General features: G+C 27.1%; 1 protein-coding gene across 4 annotated transcripts in view; it reads right to left on the bottom strand.

Moving 5' to 3' along the window:
- Positions 1-21,153, bottom strand: part of nAChRalpha6 (nicotinic acetylcholine receptor alpha6) — a 387,283-nt gene that overhangs the window by 6,501 nt on the left and 359,629 nt on the right. The gene's annotated exons all lie outside the window — the stretch shown is intronic.

Raw genomic sequence — 21,153 nt, 5'->3', positions numbered from 1 at the left:
ATAAAGAAATTAATTATTACTGATCAACAGATGGATTTGTTGAAAAACTAGTCATAAATCTTTTAATCTAAACAAATTTTTCATTGACATAGTTCATATAAAATTATTATAAAATGTGTAATTAATTTTTTTTCTATAAAAATGGTTTATACAATGAGCATTTTTTGAATTATTATTACAGTTTTTGAGATTTTTTACACAGTTGCATGCCTATTAATTTTACATCATGGTTTAGTAAGAAATAACTGCACTCATCTTTAAGTGAAATTTTTAAATAAATACATTAAAAGATATGCAAATAAATATAGGCCTAATCTAACAGTAGTATAATATATTCTAATAATAAAACTTCAGCTATGTAAACACAGTATTTGATTTTAATGTTTTTTAAATAACTCCATAGTTTTTATCTGAGGCTATTTTAAAATGTTTGTTTGCATAAATGCAATGTAATATGTATTCTTGAAGAAAGAATACGATAATGCAACTTTTTGTTTTCAGTATGAAAAGAATATTTACTGAAATAAAAGATAATTACTAAAATAAAATCCTACTCCATTACAATTTTATTTATTGTAAATAATTACTATTTAATCATTCTGATTCTCATTTTAGATTTTTTGATATTGTATTTTTAAATATTCCTAGAAAATATTAAAAAAAAATTGATGCTATTGCAAGTTAAAAATAAATATGAATTTACTTTGATTTTCATGTTTTTATAACAAAGATTGTGAGTCAACTCAAATAATCTTCTAATTGTACTATGTATTCTCTACTGCAAAAATTACAGTAACTTGTAAATAAGTTTTTCTTACATTAAAGGCCTTTGAAACTAATTTTTATTTCATATAAACATGATATCAAGAAGTAAAATAATTGTACTGTACAAGAAGTATTAAAAAAAAATTTTGAGCAATCGAAAATAATGATAAATATTGTATAATTTAACATTAAAACATTATTATAATCTGTAATTTGTTTTGTTGAAATTATTTTTTTATGCTATTAGATTTTTAAAACTATAATAATTAATAAATTACCATGTTCTATCTTGCTGTATCCATAATGTGTTTAATTAATTTTTAATTGGATGAAACAGCTTTATTTTGTAAGAAATAGAATATTTATATTGAAAATGTATAATTTTATTCATAGATAAACTAACATTTATCATTTAGTGACTACAACTTTATACTAAGCAACCATGAAGTAGTTTTCTTACAACAAAAATATAATCCACTAGATTTATTTGTTTTTACCTCGATTACTTATGACACACACAATTAATTAGTTAATCATAGGTCACACAAAATAGTATAAAAAAATATCATAATTAGACTATCTTACCATTATATTGTAATGAATCTCTTTTGCCTTGTAACAGAAGTAATAAATACACACGTACATTTGTTATATACATAGTAAGATATGGTATAATATAACAACCTCTATAATTTGTAGAATGCATGCAATTTTTTTAAAACTATTTCTACACCACACATTAACAAACAAAACAAAAAGTAAAACATAATAAACAAGAATTGTGAATATATATATATTTATGTAATAATAAATATATTCTAAAAATAATATAATAATATTGCATAGCACACTTATTCAGATACATACAATTTAAAAGTATGGATATGTTAAATAATAATACATAATTAATAATGATAATAATCAGGCAACATTGAGAAACTGGCACAATTAAAGAAATAAATCGTAGCCTCCTCAGCAACACATTTAAAATAATCTTAGATTTAATTTTAATTAAATTTAAGGTATAACTTTTAAATGTGCTTTTTTTAAACAATAATGTGAGTTAAAAAAATATTTTTAAAAACACATATACTTACATTGCTTTGTTTTTTGTCATCTCATGCTACTGCTAGAATGTAGATTTTATACATTCATTTATTTAATCATTTTATTATTATAATTAATATTAAATTATAATAATTATTAATCTTTATTAAACAAATTACTTTGTAATAGATTAAACAAAAATGATGATAATAACGAGAAGTAGAAGAAGAAGAAATGTAGAAGAAAGGAAATATAAGAATATTAAGAAAAAGAAGTTGAAGCAGAAGAAGGATAATAAAAACTAATAAGAGTATAACTATGGCCATAAGAAGGTGAAGAGCAATTGCATTTGCCAGAGGGAGTAAAAGCATGTACGAGAAGAATTAAGAGATGTACAAAAAGAAAAGGTCAAACATACAAATAATATTGCAAAAAAGATCAAATAACAATTAACAAAAAATAAAAAAGTAAAGTCAGGATTAAGCACAAAAAATTAAACAATTGTACTTAAAAAAATTAACTATATATTTTTTTTAAGAGATACTACTAATATTGAAATAAAATCTATAGAAAAAGCATTACAAAAAATAATCACTTTTTGAATATTTTGTCACGTTAGTTATTTTAAACTATAGAATTCTAAAACCACAATCCAAACAAAATTTTTTCATTTATTCTTGTGGCTTTTTAAATTTTAATTTAATTTTTTTTTGTCAGGCAGATGTATATTTATAAAATGTTTGAAAAGTATGTTGGATTTGAGTTGTGTCTGTTCATTTGAAACATTGTTAAATGCTTTTGTGTATTTATGAGTTTCATGATCAAGAGTACCAAGATGTGCTCTTTTTTTCTGTTTATGTAAAGTAACAAGGTTACTATCAAAGTCATGGTTTTCTGATTTTTCTCTATACTAAAAGGTTGGCATATGAAGGCTATGTCGCTCCAGGGGAGCTATTAAATGTTCTTAATGTTTGAAGGTGGTTGCACAATGGTCTATATTGGTCAAATTAAACAACATAAATGTGCATGCACGCGTGTACACACATACACAGAGAGAGAGAGAGAGAGAGAGAGTGTGAGAGAGAAATATATTTATATATAAAATGCTTAAAGTGTGTGTATTTATAATTCTATAATGATTATTGGAATATAGGTAGTGTTTTCTACATATTCCAGTGACAAACAATGCCCCTGGAAAAAATATATGTAATAAACTATTCTGATTGTTGCACAGCATTCTATATTGGTCAAATAAGACAAAATTTTAAATATGTGTACATACAATAAACAGTTAAATCACTTCCACAGCAATATAGTATCAACATTTGTCAAACCACCTCATAGACAAAAATTAGAAATCCACCAGTATTGACTACATTAGTATTCTAGATGTACACAAAAGAAGGACGTTCTAACACACTTGAACACTGTTTTATATATATATAACTCATACAAATACAAACAACAATATGCTTAATGAACAGATCCATTTAATCAGATCTAACCCATTTTTCAAACACATTCTAAATATGTGTCTGCCTAATTATAAAAATTGAGTACTGTCTCTAATTAACATCACTCGACAACAGGGTGAGAATGAAAATAACATCATTCACTAAAAATAATTGCAGACTGAAAATGTTTTGAAATTATTAAAATCATTGCATTTACAAAAAATTTAATTCAGTTGCCACTTCTAAATTTATAAACTTTTAAATAATTTTCATCTCCTACTGTCAAGGACAAAACTTATCAAATTACAAGAATCTTAACAGATACAGAGTAAACATAAATGCTTCATCTGGTACTGTTTGTTCTCTCTTACAGTTTATCCAGTAGAATTTGTTGTATTCGCTATTGTTTTGTAGTCCTGTTGTATCCTGTTCTTGGATGTAGCAAAGTCTATTTTTGATAGATTTTTGCAGTTCCATAACATGTTACATACTGACAAATCAGGTAAAAGTAAAAGAAAGGAGATTATGATGTATCAACTAATGCATTATGTGTCAAATAGTGTTTCTTGTCATGGTTCACCTACTCTAATAAAAATAATATTTCTCCTGTGAGAGTACTTAAATCATTAAGCATGTGAAAATTTATTATAAATGTTTGTCTCTTTTTCGATAGTTTAAGGAGTACATTTAGATAATCAAGTGGCATATTCCATGGAACCTACTGCAGGCAATATCAAAGTACTTGTGTTCAAATGCAGCTGTTTTAAAAAATGATTACTTATAATAATAATATTTTTATATGGAGTTCATTTCAATGTGAAAATCTCATAAAAAATGTTTGAAATACAGAATTAATTTTTTTAATTACAAATTTTATATTTGTTTTTGCTTCATCCTTTGTTAAAAAAAATAACCAAAAAACCAAAAAAATCAAATTATATAAATATTTTTCTTTATTATATATTTAACATTGTTATTTTATCACAGTAATATTTAATAAAATTAATTTAATTAATTTTATTTTAAACAGTATTTTATTTAATAAAATTTAATTTTTCCCTTTATTTCCAGCAATGCTGATTTATTAATTTACCTTTTGTCTTACCGTTCAAACTCCGTCTTGTTATCCATGGATTAATCAAGAGGTGTAGGTTTTAAAGTCAACTCTCCATTATCCAGCCTGCGCCACAAAATTACATTTTAGCTGCTACGACAGTTTTATACAATGTATTTTAGTTATTCACTCATCTTTTATTAAATATCATTTTAATCAATATATTTAATTAATGTAATTATTTTAAGAAATGTTTTTAAAATATTTATTACATTTTTTAATTTATTTATTTTCTTATTTTAAGTACAGTAATTGTCATGAAAGAGGAGGTCAACGAATATTAAAAATATTCAAAGAAAAACACAACACGATAGCAATTAAAACAAAGAAACTTAACACATTCAATCATACTTAAAAAAAAGATATGTATTTTTAAGACACACCAAACAAATAAAGGACAAAGTCATCGATTGATACTTGGAGGCAGAGGGTTGTTTATTTTATATTATTTAGGTGATTAATAACAATTTATAATATGTTTTCATTGTAAATATCTCATCTTTAATTATAAATTTTTTCATTTATTTTATATATATATATACATATGTAATATGTATACATATATAAGTAAATATATGTATATCACATTTATTGATTCATTTAATACATTTATATAATGTAAATAAAAAGGATAAATGTAAAATATGAATTTGTAGGACAATGGTACATATGGGTTGGATGGAGGAAGAGCCACAGGCCTCAACATTCTGCAGCAAGCAGAAAAAGAGATAGATTGATTGATAGACTGACAGAAAGACAGACAGACAGATAGGCAGATAGTAAGATAGAAAAAGAGGCAGTCAGAACGAGAGACCTGGTAAACAAAAAAAATAGCATTCTTAAAAAAAACATGGAAATAGTGGAAAAAGGATAATGCTACAGTATATTATAATGTATATTAACAAATAATTGCTTGTGTGAGATTGAGAAAAAACTAAAAAAATTGAGATATTATAATCATATTCTTCTCATTTTAATATTTTTATTTTTTTGATAATAATAAATTTAAATCTTTATGTAATATTAAAAATTAAGTGTTAGAAACCTATTAATTTGATGATAATAAACTGCAGTTATTGTTGTTGTCTTCTAAGCTAGTTAAACAACAAAAAAACTCAGTGAGTCTTCCTTATTACAGAAAAACTTTTATTGTTACATACAGTTTTAAATATCTGTTCTTATATATACAAAAAAAATAAATAAATACAAACTCTTCAATTTTTAACTAAATAAATTTAAACACTAAATTTTATATGTGTATTATTAATCTTTAATGTGGATGTATTATTAATACAAAAAACTTTAGAGTAGATTAAAAATAAAATAATTTTTGTATTTTATAAGGAATAGAATTTATTGAAGAAAATAAACTACTACCAAGATGACAACATAAAGTCAACAACCCTAAAAGTTATTAAATAAATATAGCATATGTCTGCAGCTATTTAAATGATTAAATCACCACATAATCAAATAGCTTATTAGTAGAAATATGGTGAGCAATTTTGTAACATGCCAAAAATGCCAAACCTGACTAAACCTAATTTAAGCTCTGTACAGATGTATAAAAAAATAAAAAAACATAAAAAAATAATTCTATTAGTTAATTATATTTTTATGCAACAATTGTGTAATCTATAATGTTTCTAATACAGGAAATTGCTGAAAAATTTCCAATTACAGGAAAAATAAGCTGAAGAATAATTTGGGGTTGCTTAAACGTACTTATGTATTTTTTGACATTGATTCCAAATATGACCTTAAAATTTGTCCTAAGGACTTAACTTTTTAAAATTTCTTGAGAGTCAAAGCAACTGATTATATTAATGATAAAATATGGATGTCTGAAGATATCTACAAACAAACCATGTTTATAAATTGTTTAGACTGGGATAATTTGGAGAAGTGACCATGTGACTAATATGGTATTACATCATAGAATGATATCGATCCATCAACTGTTTACCATAACTTATTCCTTCTAGGAAAAATAAATTTATCGTGGTAATATGATTTAATTAATAGCCCTAATAAATGACATCATAACTGATGTAGTCATTCCAATAATTATTATTTTTACTGTAGGAAACCCAGACCAGAGAATCAGTTTCATTTTTGGCTTTCTTGTGAATTCCATTGTGAGTCTTTTGAGTCATTCCTACTTTATCTGATATAGATGACTATTGTTTTGTTGTATTTCATACACATTTTTTTTGTCTATGTAAGTATTTTACATAAAAATGCCTTCAAGTTGCATAACTCATCCTTACAATTCTTGGCCGTGTGTAAGGTGAATTAACTTTTAACTCTCAAAGAAGAAATATTACTTCTTTGATTAAAAAATGACATGAACTCCGTTTTGGATGTAAAATAGGAGATCAAGACAAGTCTGGGGCCCTTCGAAACTGCTGTAATTCTTATATAACTTTACTGAGAAGGTAGCTTAGTGGGATCCCATGACATATGCCTTTTGCTGTATCTATCATATGGAGAAAGCGCTAAGATCCACTTGAAAGTTTGTTATTTTTATATCACAAAAATCAAAGGGTATCACATGTAAAGTCAAGAAATCTGTACCATATTCTATTCTTCCTTCAGCCATATGACCTATTCCACAAAGTGAAAAGTTACCTGTTCTATTTCTAACAAAAACATGCAGTTTAAAAGGACCATTTATTAGGACCATAGCTTGATTATATTAAACATTGTTGTTTCTTATGTGAGTGAGACAGCAGAGACAGGAAAAACCATTATATTAAAAAAAACTTATATTGAAAATGCTTGAAGAGGGAAGCACTGGGCAAAAAATGTTATTTGTTAAGCTTTTGTGAATCCAAAAATATATCTCTTTCACCATTGCACATAAAACTTGTTTGATGAAAAGTTTCATCAAAGTACTGGTTCATAATGGCCAAGGTTTCTTATACCTTAAGAGGAAGTTTTCCAGGACCAGGATCAGTGAGGCAAAAATCAAAGAGGAAAAATTCACTGGAACACAGATATATAAACTTGAAAAAGAAAAATTTCAAACTTTGAGAGGAGTTTGAATGAATGTAAAAAAGTAGTATAGGTATCACTTCAAAACACTGTTAAGTTATTTGTGGGAAAAGAAGGCTGAGAACCATATAGAATTGGTGAGAACTTCTTGAAAACTACAAAAGACTCGGATGTAATGTGTTTCTAAAAATACACATGTTGCATTCACATTTGGAGTTTTCTCTAAGCATGGCGAATGCTTTCAATGTCAATAATAGAATCACACTCCAATGGAAAATGGAGCCTACATATGCTTACTGATTACTGCTGAAGGCTGAAAAAGGACATTACATGGGCTGAATACAAGAGAAAACTCAAGAAAAGCAGATATTAAGTAAAGTAATATCATACTATAGATTACATAATTCCTTAAAAAATTAGCTATGCTTTAAATCTATTACTAAAAAAAAACATTCCCTCATTTAATTTTGGTTTACAGATTTGAAATCAGTGCAAAAAATAGTATAAGACACACATTATTTAATGTGTATAACAAAAAAAATATTTTTTTTTAGTCCAGTGTTATAATCACTTTTATGAAGTTAATTATTTACATATTAATTATAAATCATAAACTGGTACAAGTATTAATGTGTGTGTGAACATACAATAAACATTATTCATGGGATGCATTCTCATTAAGAACAAAAAATAAATTTAATAACAATCGGGTAACTGGGTTGTTAATTTCACCTACTGCTTTTCATTACCTGCTATTTTTATGTTTGATATGGTATAAATAAATGCTATTAGCAAAAACCTGATCTAAAATGAAGTTCAGGCATTATATTTTTCTATAATGAATGAATTAATTTAATGAAAACATTTTTTAAATTTAATAAGCTTCAGGTAGTAAAATTTTCATTGATCAGCATGATTAAACATGAAGACACTTTGAAAATATTTAAAATTCAATTCCAAAATATGTGAATGTTATTTCTAAAAGTACATTTGAAATTATTCAAATGGTTCCTTCGTCAGTGAAGGACGTTTTTAGTGACACTGTTGTTTATATTGTTCACATTCAAGTGATTAGGAAACTCCTTTATTATGTGACTAAAGAATTTATTTGATATATTCTTTTTATTTGTTTATTATATTGTCTTCATCAAATTTAATATGTTTGTAAACTTAATGTTTTGAAAACATGTTGAAATCATTTCTTTTATGTTGAATGTATAAAAAATTGCATAATTGGTTACTGTATAGATGTTAATGTTAAAAGATCTTATGACCAACTTATTAAAGTTATTTGTATATTTTAAATTTTATTTAAAGCTATTTTTAAAGTTATACTTTAACAAAATAATATTACTCTGTTGAGAATTAATAATAGTAATTAGATGAACATTACTTTCTGCATATTTTTAAAAATATACAATATATGCTCAGATATTGAAGGCTCAATTAAGCCTTCAAAATTGCTCTTTTGTGTAAATTTTGTTTATTTATTATTTTCTTATTTGTATTACTATTGTTGAAAATAATTATTATTGTCACCTTTTATTATTATTGATACAGACTTTATTTGTTTATCTTTTTTATTCATTAATTTTGTACTTTTCATTACTGCTCAGGTTAAGATTTTTTTTTTATTCGTGGATTAGTTACCATTCCTGATATGATTTATGTAATGTAAAATTGAATTATGATCTGAATAAAGAATTAGTATAATATTTTTGATCTGTGTGTCTCAGAGGAATTTTGTGAAGATTGATTCTGATATTATATATAGTGCTTGAAACAGTTGGGAAATGAGCATCCAGTTTGTTCAATAAAGATTTAGAGAATACAGTTTGTGTTCGTCTGAAATGCAGTGTTTGGCATTATGTGTTTTGTTATGGTTATACAAAAATAAAATGAAAATCAACCTTACCAACAATTTGTTTGTGTTTCTCTAGTACTTTCGGTCATTTGACCATCTTCAGGAAACAGTTTTCTTACAATTTAAAAACATTAAAGTTAAAATATATGAATTAAAAAGTTATAAAATATTAAAATCATAACAACTGGTCGTCATTGTATAAAAGTAATCAGATCTGTTACGTAAGGAAGTCGCAGTTGTTATGAATGTTAATGGTTGGAGAGAGAGATAATCAGTTTAGGTATCTTGATAATTATTAATTATTTGTTTAAATAAAATATCGTCTTCAAATTTTGTTATGGTCTCATGAATTTTGTTTGATTTTGAAAGCAAAAGTAATCTTTCTAGAAAATTTTGTATGATTGTGGGTTGAGGAGTATTAGTTCATATTTTCTATTAATAGTTGTTTTTTGTAAATTTTTAAAGATTTTTTTAAAGAATTCCAATGTATTGTCTAAAGTCATTAACCTACATTATGCATATTTTATTGTATTTAATTCTTTAGTAAAATTATCCTCCTCTATGAATCATGAGACCTTGCCGTTGGTGAGGGGGCTTGAGTGCTCAGGGATACAGAGTAGCTGGACCGAAGGTGCAACCATATCGGAGAGGTATCTGTTGAGAGCCAGACTAAGGAATGATTCCTGAAAGAGGGCAGCAGCTCTTTCAGTAGTTGTTAGGGGCGTGAGTCAGGACGACTTAAACGGCCGTATCAACATCACTCAGTCCTCTGAGTACTGCGCAGCTGAAAGCAATGGAAAACTACAGCTGCTTTTTTTCCAAGAAAATGTGGCTCTCTGCATTTTCACATAGCAATAATGGAGGCGCCTTCCTTGGTAAAATATTCCGGAGGTAAAATAGTCCCCCGTTCGGATCTCCGGGTGGGGACTACTAAGGAAGGGGTCACCAGAAAATTAAAAAATAACATTCTACGAGTCGGAGCGTGGAATGTTAGAAGCTTAAAAAAGGTTGGTAGGCTAGAAAATTTAAAAAGGGAAATGGGTAGGACAAATGTGGATATAGTAGGAATTAGTGAGGTTCGGTGGGAAGAGGAAGGCGACTTTTGGTCAGGTGATTTTAGAGTAATTAACTCAGCGTCAAATAATGGGCAGGCAGGAGTAGGTTTCGTGATGAACAAGAAGATAGGGAGGAGAGTGGAGTATTTCAAAACGCATAGCGATAGAATCATTGTAATAAGGATAAAATCAAAACCTAAACCGACAACGATTGTTAACGTCTATATGCCTACAAGCGCCCATGATGATGATGAGGTAGAGTGTGTATACGAAGAGATTGATGAAGCAATTAAACACGTAAAAGGAGATGAAAATTTAATAATAGTTGGAGATTGGAATGCAAGCATTGGAGAAGGCAAAGAAGGAAATATAGTGGGTGAATACGGGCTGGGCAAAAGGAATGAAAGAGGGAACCGACTTATAGAGTTTTGCACGAAGTATAATTTAGTAATTGCCAACACCCAATTTAAAAATCATAATAGAAGAATATACACTTGGAAAAAGCCAGGTGATACTGCAAGGTATCAGATAGATTATATCATGGTTAAGCAAAGATTTAGAAATCAACTCGTTGACTGCAAAACTTACCCTGGAGCAGACATTGATAGCGACCATAATTTGGTGATAATGAAATGTAGATTGGGGTTTAAAAACCTGAAGAAAAGGTGTCAGATGAATCGGTGGAATTTAGAGAAGCTTGAGGAAGAGGAGGTAAAGAAGATTTTTGAGGAGGACATCGCAAGAGGTCTGAGTAAAAAAGATAAGGTAGAAAATGTAGAAGAAGAATGGGAGAATGTTAAAAAGGAAATTCTTAAATCAGCAGAAGCAAACTTAGGCGGAATAAAGAGAACTGGTAGAAAACCTTGGGTTTCAGACGATATATTGCAGCTGATCGATGAACGTAGAAAATATAAGAATGCTAGTGATGAAAAAAGTAAAAGGAACTATCGGCAATTAAGAAATGCTATAAACAGGAAGTGCAAACTGGTGAAAGAAGAGTGGATTAAAGAAAAGTGTTCAGAAGTGGAAAGAGAAATGAACATTGGTAAAATAGACGGAGCATACAGGAAAGTTAAGGAAAATTTTGGGGTACATAAATTAAAATGTAATAATGTGTTAAACAAAGATGGTACACCAATATATAATACGAAAGGTAAAGTCGATAGATGGGTGGAATATATTGAAGAGTTATACGGAGGAAATGAATTAGAAAATGGTGTTATAGAGGAAGAAGAGGAAGTTGAGGAGGATGAAATGGGAGAAACAATACTGAGATCTGAATTTAAGAGAGCATTAAAAGATTTAAATGGCAGAAAGGCTCCTGGAATAGACGGAATACCTGTAGAATTACTGCGCAGTGCAGGTGAGAAAGCGATTGATAGATTATACAAACTGGTGTGTAATATTTATGAAAATGGGGAATTTCCATCAGACTTCAAAAAAAGTGTTATAGTTATGATACCAAAGAAAGCAGGGGCAGATAAATGTGAAGAATACAGAACAATTAGTTTAACTAGTCATGCATCAAAAATCTTAACTAGAATTTTATACAGAAGAATTGAGAGGAGAGTGGAAGAAGTGTTAGGAGAAGACCAATTTGGTTTCAGGAAAAGTATAGGGACAAGGGAAGCAATTTTAGGCCTCAGATTAATAGTAGAAGGAAGATTAAAGAAAAACAAACCAACATACTTGGCGTTTATAGACCTAGAAAAGGCTTTCGATAACGTAGACTGGAATAAAATGTTCAGCATTTAAAAAAAATTAGGGTTCAAATACAGAGATAGAAGAACAATTGCTAACATGTACAGGAACCAAACAGCAACAATAACAATTGAAGAACATAAGAAAGAAGCCCTAATAAGAAAGGGAGTCCGACAAGGATGTTCCCTATCGCCGTTACTTTTTAATCTTTACATGGAACTAGCAGTTAATGATGTTAAAGAACAATTTAGATTCGGAGTAACAGTACAAGGTGAAAAGATAAAGATGCTACGATTTGCTGATGATATAGTAATTCTAGCCGAGAGTAAAAAGGATTTAGAAGAAACAATGAACGGCATAGATGAAGTCCTACGCAAAAACTATCGCATGAAAATAAACAAGAACAAAACAAAAGTAATGAAATGTAGTAGAAATAACAAAGGTGGACCACTGAATGTAAAAATAGGAGGAGAAAAGATTATGGAGGTACAAGAATTTTGTTATTTGGGAAGTAAAATTACTAAAGATGGATGAAGCAGGAGCGATATAAAATGCCAAATAGCACAAGCTAAACGAGCCTTCAGTAAGAAATATAATTTGTTTACATCAAAAATGAATTTAAATGTCAGGAAAAGATTTTTGAAAGTGTATGTTTGGAGTGTCGCTTTATATGGAAGTGAAACTTGGACAATCTGAGTATCTGAGAAGAAAAGATTAGAAGCTTTTGAAATGTGGTGCTATAGGAGAATGTTAAAAATCAGATGGGTGGATAAAGTGACAAATGAAGAGGTATTGCGGCAAATAGATGAAGAAAGTAGGATTTGGAAAAATATAGTTAAAAGAAGACAGACTTACAGGCCACATACTAAGGCATCCTGGAATAGTCGCTTTAATATAGGAAGGACAGGTAGAAGGGAAAAATTGTGTAGGCAGGCCACGTTTGGAGTATGTAAAACAAATTGTTGGGGATGTAGGATGTAGAGGGTATACTGAAATGAAACGACTAGCACTAGATAGGGAATCTTGGAGAGCTGCATCAAACCAGTCAAATGACTGAAGACAAAAAAAAAAAAAAAAAAGTAAAATTATCAGCTGACTAGGTTGTCTAAATTAGCTGATGTAACAGGTATATAAAATAAGCATGTTGGAATGGTGTGGGATTAATAGCTGTGTTATCAATTAATAGTTAGTTAATAGTGTGATTTCTATTTATTTTAAAAGTGCGTTTATTATCCGTTTTTCAAATGTTGATGTTGAAGAAGTTAGTAACTTATTGTTTAATATTCTACAGTGAATTGTAAATTTGGATGTAATTTATTGATAAGCTTGAGAAATGTATGACATCATGTTATCTTTGTTATACAGAGTATGATATTGTCAATGTAAGAGTGTCAAAATAACACCTTGTCTTTGTATCTCTCACTATGTAACATGCAGGCAAAATATTACATTGGCACCATTATGCTGATGGCATACTCTTCTTACATTAAATTGTGTTACAAATCTGTATAAACACTCACACACAAAAAATAAATAAATAAACAGATTGTTTGTTTTGTCAGTATAACTTGACAAAAACAAAATAAGTGAAAAGATTCAACACAAATCAAATGTATTATTTAACCATCTACAAAATGGATTTTCAACTCTTTTATAGTAGGTGCCATTAGTAGTATCAGCTCTGGTGACTCTACTGATATGGAGGTGTATAATTAGTTCTAAAACAGAATGATGTGGAACCTCAATTGTCACTTTTTTGAAACTGATTTGTTAATTTTTTAAAACAATTTTAATAACTCTAAATCATTAGAAACATACACTATTTTGAGAGGAGACTGTGTAATTTATTTTCTGTCTTTGGAAAAATTTACTTAAAATACTGTTTACAAGTGAAATTTTTTAATTCCATTATTAACAGACAACATAATCATTAACGATGGCTTTTATAAGAATAATTGAACAATCACAATCTTACTTTACAAATTTGCAGTTACTATCATTTCAAATTTTTCATCATTCAGTTTTAGTCTGAAAAGATATAAATATGCATTATACTCTTTAAAACTGTAATATTCTTATACCTGTAATAAAATATCAATTTATTATAATCAAACCTATTTGCTATAAACTTGCTTTATTGAGAGATACAAATTTGATGGCTATGTAAAAGGTCATTTCGATAAAAGTAATTTCTTTATTGATATTTAATAATCATATGTTATATTGAAATTTGTATTTGTACAATTTGTTTATAAATCTTTCGTTATAACTAAAAATAAAAATGTTACAGCAAAAAACCAGTGTTTGTTTTCCTGTATTTTATTATCCAACAGGCTTCCTGTTTCTTTCATCTTCTTGTTCTGATGACTAATGTTATTTTAATGTGAAAGGTACAGAAATACGAAAAAATTCCCTCTACATCAGAATTATAACTTTGAATGTTTGAAATGTATCAGAATTATGAATCTATGGATTCAAACTTTTTTAGCCACCACACCTACTGAATGTTTTTCTGCAAGTCATAATCTTGATAGCTAGCTGGAAGCAACATCGACCGTGTTGTGTGCACAATCTTCCCTGAGTGAGGGTCTTATATTCAACTCTTCATCAGACATTATAAATTTTAAAATGCTTCTTTTTAATCTGATACTTATTTCATGTTTCCATAATTTTTCTTTTAAAGTTACAGAAATTTAAAATTGAAAGATGATTTTATATGCACACCACATGTTATACTTACACCAGTAGTAGTGGATGCTCCTAACTAAATTCTGATACTATTCATTCAATCCTCAGTAATAATGGCATATGAATTTTCAGACGCCTAATAAATAGAATAATTGTACATAATATGATGTCAATTCAATTTAATAATTTAGCTCAGCTGTCCACAAGATTCTGTTACAGAATTTAGAATCTTCCTTGTTTTGAATATACAGCAACATAGATTTAGACCTTATAGAATTAGATATATCATCTGATCATTTTCATTTAGGTCCACCTTTACCATTAGTCTGAACTTTTCAATCCCAAAGTCTACATTCTTCTCAAACATCTGCTTGATATTTCCATCTGTCTTGTTGGCATCTCTGGAATCTTTACTGGATAATTGATAAGACAATCTAACAAATGCCTTGATTAACTGATTTTTGCTGTGAAAATATTAACTGAGAGGACCTGGAGCATGATAAATCTACACTGACTGTATGTTCAAACCTCTTATTTAGGAATGAATGCAAGCTGGAGTATGTGTGTTAGGGAAAAGTTCAAAAGGTGCTGTCAATTACCTGTCAAAATGGCATCATGATTTAAATAGTAACATTAATTGTTCTGTTCATGGTTATCTTGCTTGTGATATGATTAAAAAACAATAAATAAAAATAGAGTAAAATAAAATGAAAACAAGCTGCTCGTACAGTGACACATGCCATGAGTCAAACTGATTGAAAACCAATATGTTTATTGTGCAATGAGGTATTGCAGCAAATAAGAGTATAGAATAGTGCAGTTCAGAGACAATGTGTCCCCTGCTTTATAGAGTGGTAAACTGATTTATACTATATGTGGAGTAAAGTTCAATCTGTAAACTAAAAAAAAACAGTACATATATGTATATTATGGATCGAAATATTTCATTTAGAAGATTGATAATCTAATATTTTCTAATCAATGAAATCACTCAAATATCTGTCAGTGTATTATAAATATGTGTTTACGTCATAGTAATATATATGTGTATTAATAAGCTAATGAAATCTAATTAAAAAAATATATTTTGTTAATTATATTTACACAAATTTTATTCATAAGATCCCTATGTATAAGTTTAAATCAAATGAAATTAAATATGAATATATATTTTGTAAACATAGCAATCATTAAATCTTTGTTAAAAAAAAATCACTAGCTTTTTTTCTAACAAAATCTGTTTTTTTATAAATTCCTAAGTATCTTATTATTAGACAGATTTACAGTAATATTATACTGAAAAAAGTGCAATACTAATTTTTAAAAAAAATTAATGCACTTTTAGATTTTTGTAAGTTCCCATTTGTATAATACATGGATTTAATACTTCAGCAGTATATCAATCTTATACTGTGTTCCTGTATATCTTATATACTGCTAACACTTTCAGAATGTGACTGGGAATACAAAACCTATTCACTTTATCCTCTTAAGCGTGATTGTAAGAGGAGAATTACTGTAAAACATTTTCATAAAAATTTTTAATTGTTTGTGCAGAATTTTGAATTTCTATTAAACATTTTAGAAATACCCATTGAATTAAGGAATCCTGTTTAATCTTTCTAGTTATGATGGAAAGGGAACTCCCAATTTTTTCAGTTATATTTTGAGTAATTCTCAAAGTTGAATTCTTGCTTCATAATCATTGCTTATCTAGCACAGCAAATGTTACCTATACTTAATTCAGCTTCACCTGTTAGGTCTGGTTTAAATAGAAATCCAAAGATAAATGGGTATTAGTGAATGTAATTTAAATGCAGATTATTCTTCTTAGATTTGGCTTTAAATAAGATTTTTAAATGTGGTGAGAATATTACTCAAGAATATTGCTGAATTAAGTAATCCTGACAAATTTCATAGTTATTCATGCATTACAACCACAGGGAGACCCTCTAATTCTTAAAAATGATTACTTCTTTTCATTTCTAAACAGTGAATAAGGAAAATCCCTTCTTAGCAGTAACTTACAAACTAAGGAAACCTTATTTAAAATTTTCAATTCTTCCAGTTCTGTGCCCATTTTAAAATACAATTTAATTTAACGATTTAGGGACTGTTAATCAAAATAATTCTTGCTACCTTTTTCTAAGGACTCCCTCTGGAATAACTACATTGATTTCAACTTTCCAATTGTTTGGGAAATGAAAAAAATTGGTATGAATGATTCAGTAAAGGCTTTCCATATTACATAAAATAAATGATTTATTACTGAAAAAGAATATGTAGTGTATATAGAAAAACATATATTAATCATTATATACAAAATGTATAGTTGGCATCCTTTTTCATTTACCTAAGATTGAGTAAAATATGCCCATATATGGGTAAATAGAACATATTGCCTGCTTTCTGGTTTACAGAAACCTGACATCTTGGCATCAAAGGGATGGTCTTGGGATCAAATTTCAACCCATATATTTATTTAATTCCTTACAGTTTGTTAAACAAAATAACTTTTGCTTACTTTTCCTAAAGATTTCCTTTGAAATAACTATGTCAATTTTTTTTGTTGTCATAACTTCAACAATTCACCACAGAAACTTTTTAAGTTCGTTTGTGGGCAGATGGAAATATATATTTATAGTATATAAAAAATCCCATGTCTGACTAGGATATGAACCAGGGCCCTTGGTGTAAGGTAAAGATGCTACCACTCCACCATGGATATTAACAATATTCAGCTTTTTAACTATTCAGGAATGGGAGAATTTATAATGAGTGAGTCAGTTAGTGGGTGGGGCTTTTATATTTATATGTGTAGATAAAAGTACAATAAAGATGTTCATGTACTGCTTCTTGTGAACTTCAAAAACTGATTTTGTAACAAATTTTAACCCACATGTCTAACAGATATTTGATCTTGGCATTTATTATAGATATTTTATAGTTTTTTCTCTGTGTTTACATGATATTTATGTGCCTATTTATAAAACACATAAATATATGATATTTTTCAATTGTCTTCTAAAGTTCCTCTCACTAATATTATAATTAAATCTTACATTTAATAATTTGTACTATCTTAACTATGCTTTTGAATAAAAATTTACACACTAAATTATCATAGCAACTTATAAGAATTATTATACAACTATTTATATAAACAGTTTATAAAATGACAACATTTTTATGAGTGTCATTTCTCCTTTATCTCTTTTAGTATGGAATTTAAAAGAGAATTAAAAATATTATTTCCAACAGTAAAATATTCTCCATATGCAATCAAAAGAAACACTGAGTTTTTATTTTCTTTAAGGAAATTTAAATGTCTTAATAATAAACAATTCATTGTATTATAGTCAAATATAAAATAACAAATTATTTAATTTATTACCTGGTAAGTTATCAATTCATAAAATATGATAATAAATTTGAAGAAATTAAAAATAAAATTGTATAAACATCATTAAAGTTCTCAGTGAAAAATAAAAACTTGCTAATAAATATTAAAATAGAAGAACATGATGACAGATTTTTGTAATGAGTATGATGTATTTTATTTCACTTCTTAAAAATTTATAATGTACTCAATTTAAGTAGTGTGCTAAATTTTTCATTATTTCTTAGCTAATTTATAATTTAATATTATAAACTATAATTTATATATATATTGATTTTAAAATAGTGAACACATTAAAATGAGCAAAAAGTATGTTGGCATTCATTTAATATAAAACTACTATATAAACCAATGGTGTATGATCATTTGACTGACAATTTAAATATTTATCCCATGCAACAATTAAATTTTGTGAAAAATAGAAATTAATCTTTTTTAAGAAGTAAAATGTGAGTTTTTTACTGCATTCTTTTAATTTTTACAGTTAAGAAGAGAAAAAAACAGAGAATATAATACACGAACAATAGATTCTGCTGAAACACAAAGAATAACTTATTTTAATCAGGAAGCATTATTTAAAATAAGTAAACAAAAAGTATTAAAGTTTGTACTTTCAAAAAAATTCCATGCTGCAAATAATAAAGCAGATTGTTGACAGTTTTTTTTTTAAATTATGTATTTAAATACATAATTTTTCTATACAAAATATCTCATAAATCATTTCAAAGAAGAAATATTCAAGAAACCAAATACAATTACTTAAGAAAAAATTTTAAATTCTGTTAATGTAGTGTAATTAATTCATTAACAGAAGTTTATTAAAATAAATCTATTTCTTCAAATCTATATTCTTGCAATAATGTAAAATATTTGTAAAAACAGAAAATAAGAAAATTCATGTGGCATTCATATAAAATACCTAAAAAAATGTTTAGTATGATTATCATGAAAATTTAGTATTCTGCTGATCTCAGTGATTATAGTAAAAAAGTCATAATGTTCATTTATGTGTCTTTACACCTATGGTTCACATTTTTCTTAGAAACTGTTGAAGGGATTTTACCATGTATAATATGATCTTATAGAAAATGATTTATCAAATTTCAGCTTTGTTCACTTCTTTAGTATCGAGATATGTGATGAAGTAAGTAGAACTTTGATATGTTACAAAAAGTGTAAATTATTGTCTTATTTCAGTAGTATGTTAATCGTTATTAAATATTATAAAATCATTCAACAATCATTTTACAAAATTTAAACAGGAATGTGAAAAAAATCCTATATTATTGTTATTGCCTGATTCAGATCTTTACTATTATTATAACATTGTTTAAATTCCTGTTTTATGTACTACTCTCTCTAATTATCATTTAATGTTAATCATCTCTTCTAATAAAATCATAAACTGCACAAAATTTATTTGTGTGACAAATACTTAGTTCATCTTTAAACATTTCATGAAACATTAATAACTTTTATTAAAGTACAGTATTTACAAATTCATAAATTTTAATACAAAACTGTTAACAATCTGTGAGTGAAACGGTACATGCACATGCAAGCAGGGCAAGCCTTCTGAGTTAATGATTTTATTGGTGGATTATTGGTTATTAAATTTGGTTTTAATTAGAATTTTACATTTTATCTAAATTTTATTTCTTTTATCATAGTTAATAATTTTTTTTCCTTTAAGTAGTATGTTTATTGCTATTTACATTATTTTAAAGTTTTTTCTTATTCTAAAATTTTTGTTTAACCTAACTTTATACAATACCATGCATAATTTGAAATAAAGGACAAGTTTTTATCAAAGTTTTGGGTTTCTTTACAACAAATTTTTTTTCTGCTAATGAAATTTATACATGAAGTTTAAAATAACTACAAATCAATGGCAATTCCTAATTATATATTATATTTTTGTGATTATTTAAAATTATTAATATATTTTTACTAGCAAAATTTAGGAATTTTTTTTAGATTAAGCAGCTATTCAAGCAGCAAAAATTTAACGAGAGAAGTTTTAATATAACAACTGTAAAAGATTCATACATTCTGTTAGTTCTGTTACTGTTCCAATTATCACACTTATTTTTAAGTAACCAAACAGAATATGTGCAAACACAAACATACACACATACATACAGATATACACTCATGTGTGCATGAGTGCACACTTTCACAATTTAAACTTAAATCATGAAGCTAGCTTCTTTATCACAATCTTCTCTCCGAAACTGATGTACTCCTCACTCATACAATGTTAATATTTTACGAGAAACATTTTATGAGAAATTATTTTTAAATTGAATTAATTTAAATTAAATGAATAAATTAATTTGTAAATTAATTTCCCTAACGTATCAAAATCTTGACAAATAAGTATTTAATCAGAAAGGATTAAGTGCAAGAGTCTGAGTAGATAAAGGAAATATTTAGTAAAAGAAATAATAACTTTATAGACAAAATGAACACAGGCAGATGTTGGTACAGTATTGGTTCTTCTCACTGATGCAGATTTAAAACAAAATGCATCAAACAAATAAAAAATCAATTAAAAATTTTAAATAGGAATTAATAAACTTATTTGAATTTTCTTAAAAGAAGTAGTTATAAATAGATCTAAAAGCGAACATTTGCTTTTTCTTTTGGCATTGTATTGATAAATGTTACTTGGCAAAAAGCTTGTAATTTTTTTCTCTCTATTATACTTGGGTCAAACAAAAAATCTATTTCCTGACTCATATATGTTCACACTCTCACAAATCACATATAAAAAACTAAAACAAAAAAAATTGGCTGTTACATATTATTAAAAGTCCATCTTTACCAAACATTACAATTATTCCCAAAAATTAAACAAAATTTACCAGTTATCAAAAAATAAAGAAACAAATCTACAAAATGCAAATAGGAAGTAAAAAAAAAATTACAAAGAAGATGTGAGCAAAAAATATTATAAAAAACCTTGTTATAAAATAAAAGAAACAAAGACAAAATATAATTAACAACTTTACTACTTGGGTGTTTCTATTAAATAATTAACCTATGTTAATGGAAAATAAGTACCT

This window comes from Lycorma delicatula, chromosome 3 (assembly GCF_047948215.1).
Source record: "Lycorma delicatula isolate Av1 chromosome 3, ASM4794821v1, whole genome shotgun sequence".
In the NCBI taxonomy this organism is placed as follows: Eukaryota; Metazoa; Arthropoda; class Insecta; order Hemiptera; family Fulgoridae; genus Lycorma; species Lycorma delicatula.
The sequence above is the reverse complement of the archived record's forward strand: the minus strand, read 5'-3'. Positions and strand labels throughout refer to the sequence as shown.